At 35.8% G+C, this 18,670-nt stretch overlaps 1 protein-coding gene across 6 annotated transcripts in view; it reads left to right on the forward strand.

Annotated features, from left to right (window-relative positions):
• Positions 1-18,670, forward strand: part of CDH18 (cadherin 18) — a 974,546-nt gene that overhangs the window by 490,774 nt on the left and 465,102 nt on the right. The window contains exons 1-2 of one of the 6 annotated variants that reach the window (XM_082724408.1): positions 17,471-17,709; positions 17,935-17,960. The exons of 3 other annotated variants lie outside the window; for them this stretch is intronic. The gene's annotated coding sequence lies outside the window, so the exon portion shown is untranslated. Of the gene's footprint in view, positions 1-17,437; positions 17,710-17,934; positions 17,961-18,670 lie in introns of those variants that run through there. 2 more of the 6 variants (XM_082724409.1, XM_082724413.1) reach the window with 2 other exon arrangements.

Raw genomic sequence — 18,670 nt, forward strand, 5'->3', positions numbered from 1 at the left:
TAATAGAGAAGTAATTATAGACATTATTATGTGACAGCACGTGAATTGGAAGTTCAGACGTGATTTTAGTCTCCCTAGGAAACCTCTTGATGTGTCGTCCCCCAAGTAAGAGAATGAAACAAAGTCTCATTTTATTTTGCCTGTTCTTCTGGGATCTAAATCGATGACTACAGAAGAGTTTTGTTATATCATTACAAAGCAGTAAAAATAATTTGCTTCAGGGAGAATCCTTTGGTGACAGGCATGGAAATGGTTACATAAGAATCTTACAAATGTGAATCTTTTGGTAGTATGCCTAATTTTGATCCCTCCTAGTCCAAACAAAATTTTTGTGATGCTTACTGTACTTTTGCTTATGTTCCTTCTTCTTAGACTACAATGACCTCTCCAGCTTCTTCTTATAACAAAATTCTCATCTTTTCTATGCCAACTTTTCTTTGAAGTCAGCTTGGATTCCATTATTTAGAACTAAACACTTTGTTAGGATAGCTAGACAGATTTTCCTTCCAGAATTTATATAATTTAGACAGATTTAAATGTTTATTGAGCAATTTTAAACATCTTGTTAACTATTAATGTCCCTGTACCATTTCCAGTGAAGAAAAGCAATAACTAAATAACTATGCTTGGCCTTGAATGTCAAAGCAAGGACTTCCCTCTATATTCTGAAAGCAGCTGAACCAATCAAAGGATATTAATGAGATAATCAATAAGCATCAGGTTTACATTTAAAAAATCACTCTAAGCCCTTGATGTTACATATAAGTGATGAATCAGTAAATTCTGCTCCTGAAATCAATGTTACACTATATGTTAACTAACTAGAATTGAAACAAAAAATGGGGGAAAAATCACTCTAATGAAGTGAGTATATTGGTTTGGATAGTAATAACAGTTAACGTGCAGATACCCATTATGAAATTATTTCTGTCATTTAAGGAAAAGATGAATTGGACAAGAAGCATATTAGTTGAAGGCAGAGAATGGAATTGAAATGCTATTTGTGGAGCAAAATAATAGTGTGCAATGACACACTAGATGCGGGTATAGTGGGGGATGAGATAAAATGAGTTAGTAATAAAAGGTGGTCCCCGAGTTCTTGAAAAGTGTGATTGCATCAATGATAGAACCTTTCATTGAAATAGGAAAAAAGGGAGAAGGCCAGATTTGGGGGATGATGTCATTATTTCAGTTCTAGAATGCTAGGTTGGTGGTGCCTTAAAGATATCCAAAGAAATATTCAAGCAGCTGTTGGATATACAAGTCAGAGAGGAGGCACTGGCTAGAGGTACATATGTGAATCATCTCCAGAGAAAAAATGTGTGCAGTCTGGCCTTAGACAAGATTGCCTAGGTTTGCGTACCAGGCAAGAAACACAGGAAATAGTTATGAGGAATTCCAACATTTAAACATGCGGAAGAGCAAGAGTGCAGAGGAGTTTGAGAAGATGCAACCAGAGAGATGGGAGTATAAATAGAAATGTACTTGGTCTCAAAACTTAAGGAAAAAGGAGTTTTGTTTGTTTGTTTTGCTTAAGCAAACATAGTTGGTGCTACTGAAAATTCAGGAAAGAATTAAAATATGTCCATTGGAATGAATGATCTAGGACTCTGCAAGAGAGTAACGTGGCAGACTGAAGGCAACAGAAGCCAAATAAAAATTATCTAAGGAGATGGTAGAAAGGTTTAACAAAATTACACATGAATTTTCAACATGTGTGGTTAAGTGGAGGATAGAGAATATATTCTATCATTTCTTTATGCAACTACTTTGGGGTTTGGTTGATACACACCCAAGAAGAGGAAATAAATAAGATTGTACACTGATGGTTAAAATTCAATATCAACATGATGGACCAAAATAGAGAAAAAAGAAACACAAAGAGATGCAAAAGGTCTAGTCCAGCAAAATAAAATTGCAACCTGCCTAAATTTATTAAATTTTTAAGTAAATCTTTGAGAATGGGACATCATTAACCATGGAAACAAAAACAACAATAACAACAACAAAAAAAGGATGAGAAGCAAATATTAGCATCATCCGTCCATGAAAGAGTTGTCTTGGCCAGGTGTTATCATATTTTGGATAAATATGAATTATCTTAGTCTGATGCCATTAAAAATTTGAATGATATTATTAACTGCTTTGCACTCTTTCTGTTCTTACAGAGCTATCTTGTTATAACAATTTGGCTTCTTACTGTATTTCAACGAAGTAAAAATACATTCTTGTATGAACTTGCAATTTTGGTTATCCTTAGCACTTGGAGTTTTCTATATACATTAACCATCACCATTCTGATTTCATATATCATTCTTGCTATCTTGGTTAATGGCAAATTGGTCTTGAGAAATGGGCTTGTTCTTAGTTGCAAATGGAATCAGATTTCTGAATAGACCTAAGGACTGATTCCAGAACCCAGCTAATATCCAGAAGCATAGTGTCCAGGAGAGCTGATGGGAAAAAACTGATCTAGTCCTCTACACTTAACATCCCTCATTGGATCTAAGGTGTTCCTTATTTCCATTTTCACATTTCCAGGTCTGCAACTGATGTTCATTTTAAGTACTTTGTGGACAGATAGCCTTTATTGTCTAGAGTGTCTGGCAAATTGCTCTAGACATATTGACTACTGAAAATAAAATAAAAATTTTAAGTGTTTGTATAATTTTATTATGGTGAATTTGAGCATAGGCGGGTATTATTTGCTTGGCAGCAAACTTTGTATTTGATATGCATTATCCATTCACTTACTGAATTCTCTTTTGCTGGAATTAAAATCCTAAGGGGCAGGATATTATTGTAAATATGATAGACTTTCACAATCTTGGGCTTTAACGGGTAGGTTTTAGCTACAAATTAAAAAGTTCCATGCTGTAGTTGAATACTTTAGTGGAATTAACATTCCTGTGAAGCATGGTTGTTATATACCCTCAAAGAACAGATTGCCCATAACATGCTCTGTTTGTGATGGGATATTAAAGACCAGCTCCCATAATTTTTCACTCCACATTTATAGATTTGTTTCTGCTGACAGAATACTGGAAATGTAATTAAATGTTTAGTTTAATTAAAATGTAAAATAAAGCCTTGTTCTCTGAAATTCACCAAAGCCCCCCAAAATTGCAAACATGAGTGATTATGTATCTCAAAAGCATGTACACTGATATTCTGCATGTATATATTTTTGTAATATTCAGATGTCATTATATTGGTATATTGTACATTTCCCAAAGCAAACTGCTTCGTCATTGTAAAAAGAAAAAAAAGTATATTCAGAATTTATATAACACATAGAATAATATTTATATATGGAAATTGTCAAGTTTCGACTATAACATTGATTGATTGAGTGTGGTATGTACCGAGAAACTCACCAGTAGATATACCAACACTAGGGGTCAGTCTTTTTATTTATTTATTTATTTTGTAAAGAACAAGATAGTAAATGTTTTTGGATTTGTGGACCATATGGTCTCTGTCAAAACTGCTGTATTCTATTGCTGTAGTATGAAAGCAACCATAGACTATAATCAAATGGGCATGACTGTGTTCTAATAAATCTTTATTTATGCACACGCATTTGAATTTCATATACTCACATTTCAATAAATAGTAAACACTTAAAAAAATGGAAAGCAAGCATTCTCGGCTCACATGCCACATAAAAATTGGTGGCAGGCTTCATTTGCCCTTCAAACCTTTCGTCTACACACATGTAAACACATGCTCTTACACACACACAAACACACCACTAGTTCCACTAAAGTGTTTTACTTCAAACTATTCAGTAAACCTCTTTGATGTCAGCTTCTGCTGTCCTCTGCCGTGATCTTTCTGGTGTATGCATGCTGTTTTTTTTGTTTGTTTTCCTCTTCCACAAACACTTCATTGTTTCTGTATTTTGAGCCAGGCATAAAAATTCCTCCCAATCAAAAACTTTATAAACAGTTTTATAAACATTTAACCATGAATTTTTCGTCCGCATTTTTATGTCCTCTTTTTTTCATAAAATCATTTACTTAACAAATAGGTCGTACATAGATCAGCTAGTACTATGTTTTATGGAAAGTTTTCTAAATTAACATTCTAATCTTAAGCATTTACTCTTCGAATGCATTTTCAGTATGTGTCATATCAGAATCAGGATACATTATTTGGTACAAATTGGTTAGTCAAAAGCCCCTCTATCGTTAATTGAATATTCCATCTTCCTTTTCCTAATTTTTAATGGCTTTTTTGCTATATATTACATCTTTAATCTTTTGGCATCTATTTCTGAACTGTTTGTAGTTGTATTGAATCATAGAAATATATATATATATACATATAAAACTATATTTTTGTGAATCTAATTTAAAGTATACAAAACTATATGTGTGTGTATATATGTATATATGTGTGTGTGTATATATATATATATATATATTTTTTTTTTTAATTCAAAATATAGTTGATGTTTAGAAGGGCCTGAGTGACTTGGTTGGTTAAGCTTATGAGTTGATTTTGGCCTAGGTCATAATCTCAGGGTCTGAAGACTGAGCCTTGCCTGGGATTCCTCTGAGCACGGAGACTGGTTAAGATACTTTCCCTCTTGGGGCTCCTGGGTGGCTCAGTGGGTTAAAGCCTCTGCCTTCAGATTGGGGCTCTCTGCTCAGGGGGAGCCTGCTTTCTCCTCTCTCTCTGCCTGCCTCTCTGCCTACTTGTGATCTCTGTCTGTCAAATAAATAAATAAAATCTTAAAAAAAAAAAAAAAAAAGATACTTTCCCTCTTCCTCTGGCCCTCCCCGTACTCATGCCTTTATTCTCTTTAAAAATAAATAAATAAAGTATTAAAAAAATACTTTTTTTCAATTTTGAAAAAAAAACTTGATGCATTTTTATGTTTGTATTTAAATGTACCATATTTATGATATTCATTTATGCAACACATTTATTATGCATATAGTAGCTAAGTACTGTGTTTCAAGGAATATGTCTCCATCAACACTATATGTTTTAAATCATGGTATAGTAATGTTTATCCAAACAAATAAATAGTTTATTAATTATAAAACAGTATATGCTAATTGAGAAATATATGAAAATAAAGAAGTATAAAATTAAAATTCAAAGAAAATTCATATATCATCAATCTAAACATTAACACATTTGCTTCCACTGTTAATTTTAATTATTGCAATTGCTATTGTAGAAATTACATATATTTTCGTGATTAAAGAAATTCCAACAGTTCAAATGTTTAAATAAGTAAAGTTCTTCCTCCAAGCTCCAACCACAGAAGAATTCTTATTTTAAATTTTTCTGGTAGATGATATTATTACAAATATATTTCTTATACCTACAACTTAAAAGATATTCATCTATTAACCCTCCACTGTTAAAAAATAAGGAGTTTAACTTACTTAAAACTTCTATTTCCTCCTGGCTCTGGCAACTTTCTACCATTAGTTCTACTGGTCTGTATTTTTATGTCTTAAAAAATAATTTTTAGGGACGCCTGGGTGGCTCAGTTGGTTGGACGACTGCCTTAGGCTAAGGTCATGATCCCGGAGTCCCGGGATGGAGTCCTGCATCGGGCTCCCAGCTCCATGGGGAGTCTGCTTCTCCCTCTGATTTTCTCGCTCATGCTCTCTCTGTCTCTCTCTCTCAAATAAATAAATAAAATCTTTAAAAAAAAATAATTTTTAAGTTCTCTTTTTTGATTTTCCAAATTTAGTTACCATTGATTGGAGACTTGCCTTTTACAAAAGTGAATAAATATGCATACTTACCCTTCTTCCATCCCCACTCCCCAATTTTGTTAGTTATACTATTTTCTTTGTCATAAATTATTTGCTTTTACAATGACTTAACATCTAATTATTTTCCATGCTTTGTGACTTTATTAAAAAGACAAATCCATCAATAGTTTCAATGTATTTATAAAATTCTATATTTTTGAATTTCTTGCCCAAAGAACAATCTTCTAAGTGCCAGGGTATAATGGTCATTCCCCAAACTTGCTTAATCAGAAGAATAGATTAATGAATTTGTTTTAATATCCATATTTCTAGGGGTGCCTGGGTTGCTCAGTGGGTTAAAGCCTCTGCCTTCAGCTCAAGTCATGATCTCAGGTTCCTGGGATTGAGCCCCGTGTAGTGTAGGGCTCTCTGCTCAGCAGGGAGCCTGCTTCCCCCTATCTGTCTGCCTGCCTCTCTGCCTACTCGTGATCTTTCTCTCTGTCAAATAAATAAATAAAATCTTTAATAAAAATTCTCTAGATGCACTGGATAATAGAAATGCTGTACTAAAGAATATATTGTTTATTCAGAAAGGAAAGAAAAAGGTAACAAATGTATTATATTGAAGGGGTGGCTACAAAGAGTCTGTAAAAGTATAAAGGTGAATAAATGATGTATCTAATTCCACTATCTAGAAGGAGTTCCAAAAAACAGGAAAAAGAAATGAGGAAATTTAAAGGGTAAGTAAAATGTCCTTATGATTCAGGAGAAGCTACAAATCTTTAATTTGAAATTGTCCACCAAATTCTAAATTATAATATATTTTTAAAAATGCTTAGAAAATTTATGGTGAAATTTTAAAATGTCAGAACTAAAGAGAAAATTTTCAAGATTTTCAGATAGAAAAAAAAAAAAACGTTGATTATATATGTTAAAGAATGAAAACCTGACAGCAGATTTTTTACTCAGAGTAAATACGAAGAGAGAGCAGAACCTAATCTGATAGATGCTTGAATCTAGCATTCCATTGCTTGCCATATCAGTCCAAGATAATGACAAGATAAATATATATCAACATGAGAAATTACAGAAATTCTGTCTATACTTGTATTTTATATAAATATGTAGTATACATTATTGCATTAATTGTATAAATATAAAATAATAGCATATACATATTAAAATGCTTTGAGATTATATTATAAGCAAATGAAAAACAATGAAAACTAAATCATTAAATGAAAGACATTGACACAGGAAACTAAGAAAACTGGTCATCAAGTGGATCTAAACAAAGGAATCATTAAGATAATACTTCCTGATTAAAAAACTAATCTTGGGCCTCACTAGATCTCTCAAATCAGATTGCTCAGTATAGATGTCTAGAAATATGGATTTTTTTTAAAATAAAGATTTTATTTATTTATTTGACAGGCAGAGATCACAAGTAGGCAGTGAGGCAGGCAGAGAGAGAGAGGGAAGCAGGCTCCCTGCTGAGCAGAGAGCCCGATGTGGGGCTTGATCCCAGGATCCTGGGACGGTCAACTACAGTAACTATGTAAGTGGAAGAATATAGGTATGCATGGCCTTCCTTAGTTTTCATGTACAGCAAGCATGAAGACAGGTCAGGGACGTGCTCAGTTGCCATAATGCAAGGATTTTATTCTGACGTAATGGTAGCTATTTTATTTGTGAACAATGAGAAGTACTTCAAAAGGCTATTGCTGGGATCCTGGTGAGAGAGGGTGTCCGCTTGGGCCACTGAAGATAGCAGAAGGCAGTCCAGCCAGATACAGAACGTATTGTGGACATGCTCATGGATTAGAAGATTAGAAGTGAGAAATCCAGGTGACCATCCAGCATCCTGGATTGAGAGCAAAAGTGAAGTGGTGGTTGTAGATGGTGTAGGCTTACTGTTGTAATATGAGGAAAGATTAAAAATATAAGCATACTGGGGCAACTGGGTGGCTCAGTGGGTTAAGCCGCTGCCTTCAGCTCAGGTCATGATCTCAGGGTCCTGGGATCGAGTCCCGCATCGGGCTCTCTGCTCAGCAGGGAGCCTGCTTCCCTCTCTCTCTCTCTCTCTGCCTGCCTCTCTGCCTACTTGTGATCTCTGTCTGTCAAATAAATAAATAAAATCTTAAAAAAATATATATAAGCATACTATATTAGATGTACGTAGTTTGCCAGAGTTTTCTGACAAACAGATCATAGTGATTTTATGCTTATTTTTATTTTGCAAATAAAGTTTTTATGAGGTTGCTCACTGACAGTGATAAGTGAAAAGGCCTGGAATAGAAAATAGAAAAGAGACAGGTTTAGAAATGGTCATCTCGGTAAATTTAAAAAAAAAAAAATACACACTTCACAGCACCCCCTTCTCCCAAACCCCCTCCCCCCTGCAACGGATAAAAATATATGTTTATAAAAATAAATACATAAATAAATAAATAAATTGTATAATTATATATATATATATATATATATATATATATATATATATATATAAAATTTCCATTGGGAAACACACAATTCCTAAGAAAAGCTTTTTGTCCATTCAAGTTCTGTGTCTTAAAGGCAGAACCATTTATAGAATAGTATGCTATTTTTCTAGCAACTTAAATTTGTAGTAGAAAATCCTTATTTTAATCTTCACTCATGACCCTCCAACACACAGCCACACACTGATATTTAAATATGTTGCAATTTTCATAGAATTTTGCAGATTTACATGACTTTTACAGTCCTGTGGCACCTTCCCATCTTTCTAAACAAGGGGGAAAACAAAAGTTTGACTTCTTTAGAATGGTGTGAATGCACATTCATCTTTCTTTCCTCATTCTCACGTATAGTTGTTCTAACTGATTTCAGACAAAATCAATCAAAATTTGGTAGAAGCAACACTGATAATGTCCTAAAATAGTTGAATAACTTCTTGATAATGAACTCCAATGTAAATAGTGATGACTTTGCAGGAAACACACCCAACAAGGGAATCACTTCTCTTTGCTTGGGTTCCTCTTCTGACTTTCTCTGGTTCACGTACTCACTGTTGTGCTCTGTAGGTCCTGTGATTGGCAAACCAATACCCTTTATCTTTGGATTCTGATTTTGTCCTCTGGAACTCTAAAACAGAGAAAATCTCTATCTTCCCTGAACAGATTGTGCATGGCAGCAGATTCTCTACTTTGGGCCTGCCTTTCACTTTTCAGACAAGTAGGTGATCTCAACCGTGCAGGATGTTAACAAATGAACCCTCTTGCTCTCACCTGAAATCTTACCCTTGTTTTCGTTTGCAATGTGTTCTCCTGTTGTGCAGTTGCTTATAGCTTTGTAACTTATAGGAAGATGCCCTTTATATGACTATACTTTGGTAGAATCATAATAGTAACTGAGAGGTTGTGTCTATTTTCATAACTTTTATCTACTGAGCATATATTGCATTCCAGATACTGAATTAGGTAAATTATCTCCAATATATGTAATCACCGTAATATTTCCTCTAGAAAGTGCTTTTATACCATCAAAAGAAGAGCAGACTGAGAGCCAGTGTTTATCAATGTGAACATAGTGAATGAGTGGCAATGCCAGAATTTGACCTAAGCTGGTCTCTATCTAAAATCTAAGCATTTGTTTTCAACTCCCTTGGGGGGAAATAAATATAATGGCACAAGGATTTCATAGTAAAGAACTCTATTTCATAATGCATTCACTGAAGTTCTAGGGGAAACTCAGAAAATGATTGATTAAATGGGTCAAGGCTGTTTTAATACAGGAATTATATCATTAGATTCCTGTTACGTGTGGAGTAAAATTCAAAACATTGTAGGCACATACCAGAAAGATTTAAGGGTGTTTAGAAAGGAGGAATTTGGGGTTGAAAAATGTGATGGAAAATCATCAGTGTCAGTAATGACTGCTTAACAATGATAGGGGAACATATGGTTGGGGATACTACATATAAATGCCAGCCGTAATAAATGAACATTGGCAGCTTGAGGAATCTTGAGATGGGCAAAGGACAATGACAGTTCCTTTCTGGCAATGGCTTGAGGCCTACATATATGTTTCAGGAGGACTGCAGTATTCTGATAGTAACACATACCTACCTAGAATTTAATATTGCCACTCTAAGGGCCAAACTCAGAGCAGGGCAATAAATTTAAAGACTGAATTTTCAATGTGAGCAACAGTCCCCATATTTTTACTTTTCACCCTTTATCCAATTATGCAGGTGTTCCTGGTGGTAAGAATAAGAAAACCATGAAGGTTAATTCCAGGATATGTTCAGACGTGTGTGTGTGTGTGTGTGTGTGTGTGTGCATACCTATGTGTACATGCATGTGTGTACACAAGCCTTATCAACTCTGTTCTCCCCCCTCGTCTCAGATGAGGTGCTGTTGGAAGTAATTTATCAGTTCTTCATATGTGAGAAACATTTTCCTTGTAAGTTTGTAGAATTTATGGTGGTTGCATTGCATTTTAGTGACTCCTTTCTAATTTTGTTGTTGTGGTTGTTGTTTTAGCTTAAGGCCAGAGAGTATCATCCCTACTTCTCTTTATATCTCTCAAAGGAACCTATATCTGTGCTTTCTCTATGGTAACTTGTATGCATTTTCTGAACAAATCTGTTCATGCATACATGAATACGTATATACTTATATTCATGTATGTGTGTGTAAATGTATTATATGTACATATAATGTTTACATAAAAAGTTTTAAATATATATGAATTTATATACACATACGACATGTGCTAAATATGAGAAAGAAGTATAGAAACTTCTTTTGAACTCAATTTTCTAAATACCTTCTGATTGAAAATCACAACAATTTAAGTACATTATAATTCTCAATTCACAATAGCATAGCATAGGAATGGGTGTGGACAGAAGATTATGAGAGACAAAACAAGGAAACTGTTGATAAACATTCTAGGATTCACATGAATAGAAATTAAAATAATGAGATAATGATTTTCAACTACTGAATAAGGAAATGGCTAAAGAAATGTTCTTGTTCAAGAGTAGTGAGGAACCAATTAATCTTTTACTCTTTTATAATTTTCTTGAGAAACTATAAGATAATTCATCTGTTTTAAGAAATGGTCATATATTTCACTTAGTAGTTACACTCTCAGATTCAATCCAAGTACAGTAGTCAGAAATGTAGGTGAAGATTTATAAGAAGAGATGTTCCTAAAAGCATTATTTGTAATATAAAAAAGTTAAAAACAACATTAATGTTCAGTGATAGGAAAAAAGATTGAAATGTTTGCATAAGTGCTGTGATTTTTTTTTTAAATGTTAGATAGCTGTTTTGAATTACATAGAATATCTTCTATTAAAATTTAAGATGTATGTATCAGTTTTCAGAGTGTCTCATAAGATGTCCGTAGGAGAAGAATTAATTACAGAAAGTTTGAGAGTTACTATTCTACTACTAACCTCTCTGGGATGGTCACAAACGTACATTAGCAAACTAAATTTAGTTCTGAAAATTTTGTCAACTGGGTGTTCTGACTAATTGAGCATTAATTAAACAATTCTTTTTATAAACTGTAGTTTATAGACATTTTGGATACTTCTTTTCTGGTACTTTTAAATATCGTATGTCATGTGCAATTTATATTTACTTGATGGTTAAGAATTTAGAATGCTTCAGGGTCATCAGAACGTCCATTTTCATAGTACAGTACCAAAAAGGTAAATACAGAGGGATGTGGGGGGGCTGAACTGAGTGCGAGCTGTCCTCACAACATGAACTGAGTGCGAGCTGTCCTCACAACATGTCCTTCACAGCATGCAAGCTGTATTTTCATATTAACAAAGAGGGAAGAGTTTGTGATTTGTCTTCTTCTGCTACAGAATGCAGCACAGAAAGCAAATATGACTTATTTAATGAATGCTTACTGAGTACTTAAAATTTGGATTCAACTAACCTTTATTTAAAGCCCTTTATATGCCAAGGACTGCACTAGACACTTCTCTGTGTGTAAAACTCTTCAAGGTCTGAGACAGCTCTGTAAATTGAGCATGGTTCCCCACAATACAAGTCAGGTACCATGTCCAGAGACTAAAACAATGTGGTTGAGCAGCTTTTCATTAAATATGAATAGTAGACATAGGGTTTGGCTATTACACCATTGGCCATTACACTCCATTACACCAAACTCCTTTAGACAAACCATGTACCAGGTGTTCAGTAGCTTGTATTCAATTAGGAGCCCGATATGCAGATGTAATGATAAAGGAGGCAGGTTTGTATACAGATGACTGTATACATAGTAATTTTCTAAGCATGTTATCTTAATTTAACATGCTTAATCCTCCTAGGAGGCATAAGAGAATAGTAGTACTATCTTCACATTTTATTGAAGAAGAAAAAAATAAAGCACACATAATTATACTAAGTTCTCAAGTTTGTTTGGTTCCAGATTCTGTGTTCTTAACTACTATGCCATGTGGCCTCTAAATATAACATTTTTTTAAAGTGAGATATCATCGACTTTTAAAAACATTTTATGGTCTTAAAAAATACTAGGGAGTATGTTTTGTGGACTGAAAAAATGCAGCGACTGTGGGGGTAAGGTTCTTTCTCAGAAGAGGTGATCTTTATTCTGACCGCTGAAGAGTAGACAAGGCAGGGACACTACAGAAAAAGTAAGGATGGTGGTCAGCCAGGGGTGAGGGAGACAGGATGAGTTGGAGATGTTATTAGCTTTGTCACCTTAACAAATATATCATAATGTTGCTCACAACAATGTAAATTCATTAAGAGAAACAGAATTACCTATAGTCTTCTGAAAATCCAATATTTCAGGTCAACTCTTAGTATTGTAGAGCAGAAAAGTCATTACCATCCACATGGTGATGCTTTACTTTTATTCAGGATGCCTGTTTATGTTTACATTTTTGATGACTGTATCACATAATTGACTTACACAGAAACTATTGTCAGTAGAAAATCTCTTAAGCAGGTTTTGATCCAAAGACTTGCTCCACTACCCTATATTTAATATTCATACTTTTGGATCCAACTGTAGTATGTAATCTTTGTTAGGTTTGAGATAATACTTAAGTTTTCAAAACTCTTAAAAATATTTCTAGTTCTTCATCCAAATATACAGGTTTTTGTACAAAATTTCTATACATCCCTTTGGTTTTCATAACGTTGAAAGCAATAATTGGAGGAGGCTTGGTGTCAGAGCTCTCTGACTTACTACTAGATACCTTCTTCCAGGTAAGTACCTCTACATTTCTAAACATGTGAGATTGGTGCCTTAGCCAATTGCTGCACCAAGTAATTGTACTAGAACTTCTTCATGTGTGCGTAATGAAATCATGAGAGATACAACGATGGTATATAGAAAGATCATGTCATATACATCTCCCCTATTCTGGTCTACTGTGTTCATCGCAGAAAGCAGTGGGGTCATACTGGCATGACTTTTATGTGAATGGGATCCAGACTAAGGTGATCCCCACCATTTTCTTCTCTTATTGAATTGCTTATCTCTTTAATTATTCACCTTATAGCTTTGCCCAATTCCACATTTAGTTCAATACTTTCTAATTTATAGATTCTATATTTAATCAAGTTGTGGAAGTTGGAAAAATGCTCATCTGTACTTTTACTGTACTATTTTATTCACATCAAATCTACGAAGTTTGCTGACAGGTTTTCAGATCTTTTAAAACAAACAAACAACCAACCAACAATCTGGTATGTACTTTGTGTAACCTTTCTCCAAAAATGAATCTTGTGAAACTAGGGTCCAATGGTTAGTAAATTTTCTCTTATTTGGGAACCAGTGCCTTCATTCTATCATTTACAGTGCAACAATTATCTTTTTTTTCTAGAAATCAAAACTATATTCATAGAAGTTGAGTTGCTTTACTTTTTCCTTTGTCAATTATCAATGTTGTTCTTTTAGGACCAAACAAGTTCATTGGTTCTTGATATTTTACATACACTGAAGAAATTTTTCTTAAAAAATGCATTCATTGGGGCGCCTGGGTAGCTTAGTGTGTTAAGCCTCTACCTTCAGCTCAGGTCATGATCTCAGGGTCCTGGGATGGAGCCTGGCATTGCATAGGGCTCTCTGCTCAGCAGGGATCCTGCTTCCCCCGCCCCCACTTATGATCTCTCTCTCTCTCTCTCTGTGTCAAATAAATAGATGGAATCTTTAAAAAAATGCATTCATTAATTTAACTATTATTATGAGTCAGGGAGGTGCTACTACTTAAAGTAATTACATACGTAGTTAACCTTGAAATATTTTTGTTAGATCACTCTTCTTCATTGTCCATTCAATATTTTCCCCGTACTCTGCAATTCTTAATCTGAAGTGTGATAGATAACAGCATGAATAAAGGTTACCTTTGTTAGGTCCTCTTTGATCATACAATTAGAGATAACATTTTTATGAATTGAAGTTTTCTCCTTTCTTTCAAAAAGATACATACAACCTGTACTATCTGTCACTCCAGGACATAAAATAAATACCTGCAAAGGAAATTGTGTGTTGCTTAAGTTCTCAGCAGCTGTTTCTCTTTACATTTAAATCATATCCTCTTTAAATATTATTATACTTCTAGTAATTTCAGTTAAAAATCAAACCATAGCGCCCTGTTGGAGTAGTTGACTATTCTGAATGCTGAATTAGTACAAGGGCTATCCCTGCATTTCCTTTGTGTTTCTTCTTTATTTAGATTTGCAAACACTGCGTAACCTCCTGAATTTCCAGGGTAAAATTGAGCATGAGATAAGATCTAAAGAGATCATTTCTAAAGTCTGTCTCTCAGAGAATGATCACAGTTTAGCATGACAATTTTTATCTTTCCAGTTTCTGTAGTCTGACCAGCATCAATTGCCTGTTGGATGCTTCTCTGTCACCTGCGAAAATGATTCTTATAACTCTCCCAAGGTAACTTAAGTGGAGACTCGGGATCAGAAATGCCCATGCTTTCAGTTTCAAAGATTAAGTCTGTAATAAATTCTGCTGACTGATACATTGTTCAGTTTTTTGAAGTAATCTTTGACATAAGGAGAAAATAAACACCTGCCCACCACCTGGCTTTCCCCAAGCAGCGTGTTCCACATTGGTTTACTTACTTTATTCTTCTTAAGCCGAAAATATAAGAGAATCACTACGTGGCTGACAGGTTCACTTTTCTATGGCTAGGGAAGGTTGGCATGGTTTCAGAATATCAAATTTTGGAAACCACTTAAATCCAGTATACATTGCATCATTGAATTTGTGGAGAATCTAGAGCCCTTAATCTGGATGTGGTCTCATAGATACAAATCCTCCCCTGGTGAATTGATTCTTTTTCGAGAAATGGATTATATTGTTTGGTGATGCTGACAAATCCCTCGGTATGTCATCCCACTCAGGAACAAGTGCCTGTTGACTTCCATTATGACTGTCCACTAGATGTGCTTATTAGGGTCTTATCCAGGGAAAACCACCAAGGAAGACTAGTGAAAACACATTTTGTTTTCAAGTGTGTCCCTAGGATGCTCATTGCTTGTGTCTCAGCAAAAGCTCCATAGCAAGTTGCCAAACATTTTATTTCCTTCAACCAGAGGCAGTTAAATAACTGGGCTTCTCTAGAGAATGTCATAATGTGAATTTTAAAATGAAATTACATGACCTCTTACAGACCAAAAATTCCTCTTTATATCCCCTTTATTTTTTTTTATACCTCTCCTGTTCCTTTGCTGCCATGAGTTCGTAAACACACAAAACACTGAAATGGATTATTGTCAATATTTTCTTCAGTAAACACAAACAAGAACTTATGTTGGGCTACTATGCCAAGAAAATCCATTTAAATTAGGAGGTGCATGCATAAGAAAAGATATACAAAACATGAAACGACATTGGCTCATTATTCTGATGCTCTTGTTTTAGTGCCACTTTTCCCTGAGAGTTTAGTTTTTGGCAATTTTCAAATCATAAATGACTTCTAACGTCTTACCTAGGAAAAACTTTTCACTTCAATGCATAATTCCTTCACAATTGCAAATAATCCAATGCAAGTGCTTTTTTCATTATTTCTGTTAGTTTGTTTTATCATATCAAAACCCCAAAGCAAATGGAATCCCTTTGCATTTCACATCACTCAAGCTAAATAAAAAATAGTAAAATATAACTAGTCGATTCAAACCATCTCAGGTTAAGCCCTATCAATTTCCTGGAAATACCACTTATCTTAACCTGTCTGATCTTTCTGCAAGTAGAAGAAAAGGAGGAGACAATTACACATTAACTAACCTTTATTAAAAGTTTATCATAGATTAAACACAATTGCATAGATTTTTGCTTAATCTTCACTAAGAAGTGACAGTTGCCTCTAGATTTTAAAGGTAAGCATCTGGAGTCTTACACACATTCAGATATAGATGAAAGTCTGAATCAGGATCTGAATCTGTTTTCTGGTTTTTAAAGGGTCTAGTCCTGGGGCGCCTGGGTGGCTCAGTGGGTTAAGCCGCTGCCTTCAGCTCAAGTCATGATCTCAGGGTCCTGGGATCGAGTCCCGCATCGGGCTCTCTGCTCAGCAGGGAGCCTGCTCCCCCCCCCCCTCTCTCTGCCTGCCTCTCTGTCTACTGTGATCTCTCTCTGTCAAATAAATAAATTAAAGGGTCTAGCCCCTCTACCCCACTGCTTAAGTCTTTGTTCCTTTGAATCTCTGAACCTGAGCATATATAGGACTGGAGTGAGTAAAGCTGCTTTTTTTAGTGGTTGCAATCACTGAGGGTCTTGTGGAATTCTTGATGTATCTGCAAAGTGTCCCTTGGAATAACCATTCAATTTAGATAAACTCCTATGCTTGTTTGCTACAAAACTTTAAGTAGATATCCTTGACGTTCTTAAGGAGTGAATGTGAGAGAATTCGTGCTGGGGGAAAGTGCCTAAGCTATGTCACATCAATTTTGAATTCTGCCGATCAGGCCTCAAATTCCTGTTTATTAATATCTGTGTACATTACAAATCATTTTAATGTACTCTGGAGTGATAAGAGGTGAGAAGTTTGTGTGGGGGGCAACGTTTGACCGTTACCAGAGAAAGGGGGTAGGCAAGGCATTGCAGGTTCCTATTTATCTTTACAAATATAATGCTGACCTCCAAGGGAAAGCTGTGTCTCGTACAAACCCTCCATGCCACGAGTAGTTTGGGGTAAGACAGTAAAGGGCGTCACTTAAGCTAAATCTCACAGCTACCACCGGACTGTGGCTCACTGATGAATGAGCCAGCAGTTGAATGTTTAGCAGGCTGTGACGACTTTGCACGGAAATAGGAAAATTTATTACCAGCCTGCCACATCAGTGCCTGCCCTGCCTGCTTTTTCTCCCGTTCCCTCCTGATGTCTACTCCCACTCTATCTGACAGTCAAACCCCTTCTGCACCCCCCCCCCCTCCCTCGGTTTCCCTTCCCCGCAGAGAACAGATCATCTAAACGGTCACGGAGTCCTGTCATTTTCAAGAGCTGGGATGCTAAGGAGGATGCTGTTGATCCAGGGTTTTAATTTAATTTAATTAATTATTCTTATTTTTTTTAATTAATGGCATTGCTTTCCCCATGACCTTGCAGGGGAGACTAAAGGGTGTCCGTCCTGTGTGCTACAGAATTTGTGCAGCCCCAAAGTATGCACGATGGGGGAAAAAAAAAAAAAAAAAAAAAAAAAAAAAAAAGAAGGAAGCAGAAGGGAAAGGCAGCGGCCAGAGAGCCCGGGAGGAGAGGAAGGAGGAGAGACAGGGAGCGGAGAGATCAGGCGGACAGGCTGTGCCAGCCAATCAGAGGCGCGCTCCGGAGCTGCAGAAGACCGAGCCGCGGCGCCCGGGGCTCGCAGGAGCGCCGAGCCGAGTCTGGGGCTCTCCGAGGACGGGCGCAGCGGTGCCGTGAGCACTGGGAAAGTCCCCTCTTTGCTTCTCATAAATTAAGTTCCTTTCCACCAGTTAGGGCAAGTCAGCCAAGGTAAGGCTTCAATAAATGACACTTTACTCTGTAGTGACATGAATATTTGTGTGTACAATGGGGCTGTTACCCGGTTCTGAGTCCAAGCAGTATTTGGTGAAATCCTCCTCCGGGGTTGGTTTCGCAGGATCTAAGGGGAATGGGAAAGTTGTAGGTAATGCTTCCGAAGCCTGATGGCTCGAATACCTTCTTCTTATTTTTTTTTTTTAAAAATTGCTTACCCAGGAATGTTGCTGTGGAGCCTCTGGAATGTGAGTCTAATAACCCCGCTGGGTGTCTGCTCATGTTTATCTGTGGATGCGCTGCTATCTGCCCTGCCCCTGAAGAAGTTGGAAGGCTAGTCTGCAAGGCACATTGGAGTAGCGATGGCATCAGATTGAGGTGTCATGTATGTCTAGCTATAAAAGTGAGAGAGGGCATTGTCAGAATAGAAACAGGGACGTTGAAATTGAAATTTTGGTAGTGCTTTTTAATTATTGCCTTTCCAATCTCCTTTTAAAATTACATGATAGCTCAGTATTGAAGCTGCAGCTGAGCAAAGCTCATTTTCTCTTTTCTTTTATTCTTTTTTTCCTCCCATGAATTGCTTCCATAAGTGCTTATTATTAAAGCTTAAGATGAAACTTTTACTTCTTTAAAGGGCACTATAAATGATGCAGAGAAAAGAATTAGGCAGGCTCCTGTGATCAGCAACACACTTTATTTAACATATGCCCTTATGTTTGTTAACTCTGATTCATCTTCCTTTCCTAACTTCTTGAACCTGATTTGTCTCAGTGTAGGAATAACAATTATCCTGTATAAATTTTATGTCTAAAATTCAAGACAAAATTGTGCCTTATGCATGTTTGTATGCCTGTGTGTGTGTGTGTGTGTGTGTGGTGCGTACAGATGTGGAACTAGGAAAACCTGTCATGTAACAGGTGAAAAAAAATACAATTTTATTAGCTAGTTATTACAG

The sequence above is a fragment of the Mustela nivalis genome, assembly GCF_964662115.1.
Source record: "Mustela nivalis genome assembly, chromosome: 3".
Lineage (NCBI taxonomy): Eukaryota > Metazoa > Chordata > Mammalia > Carnivora > Mustelidae > Mustela > Mustela nivalis.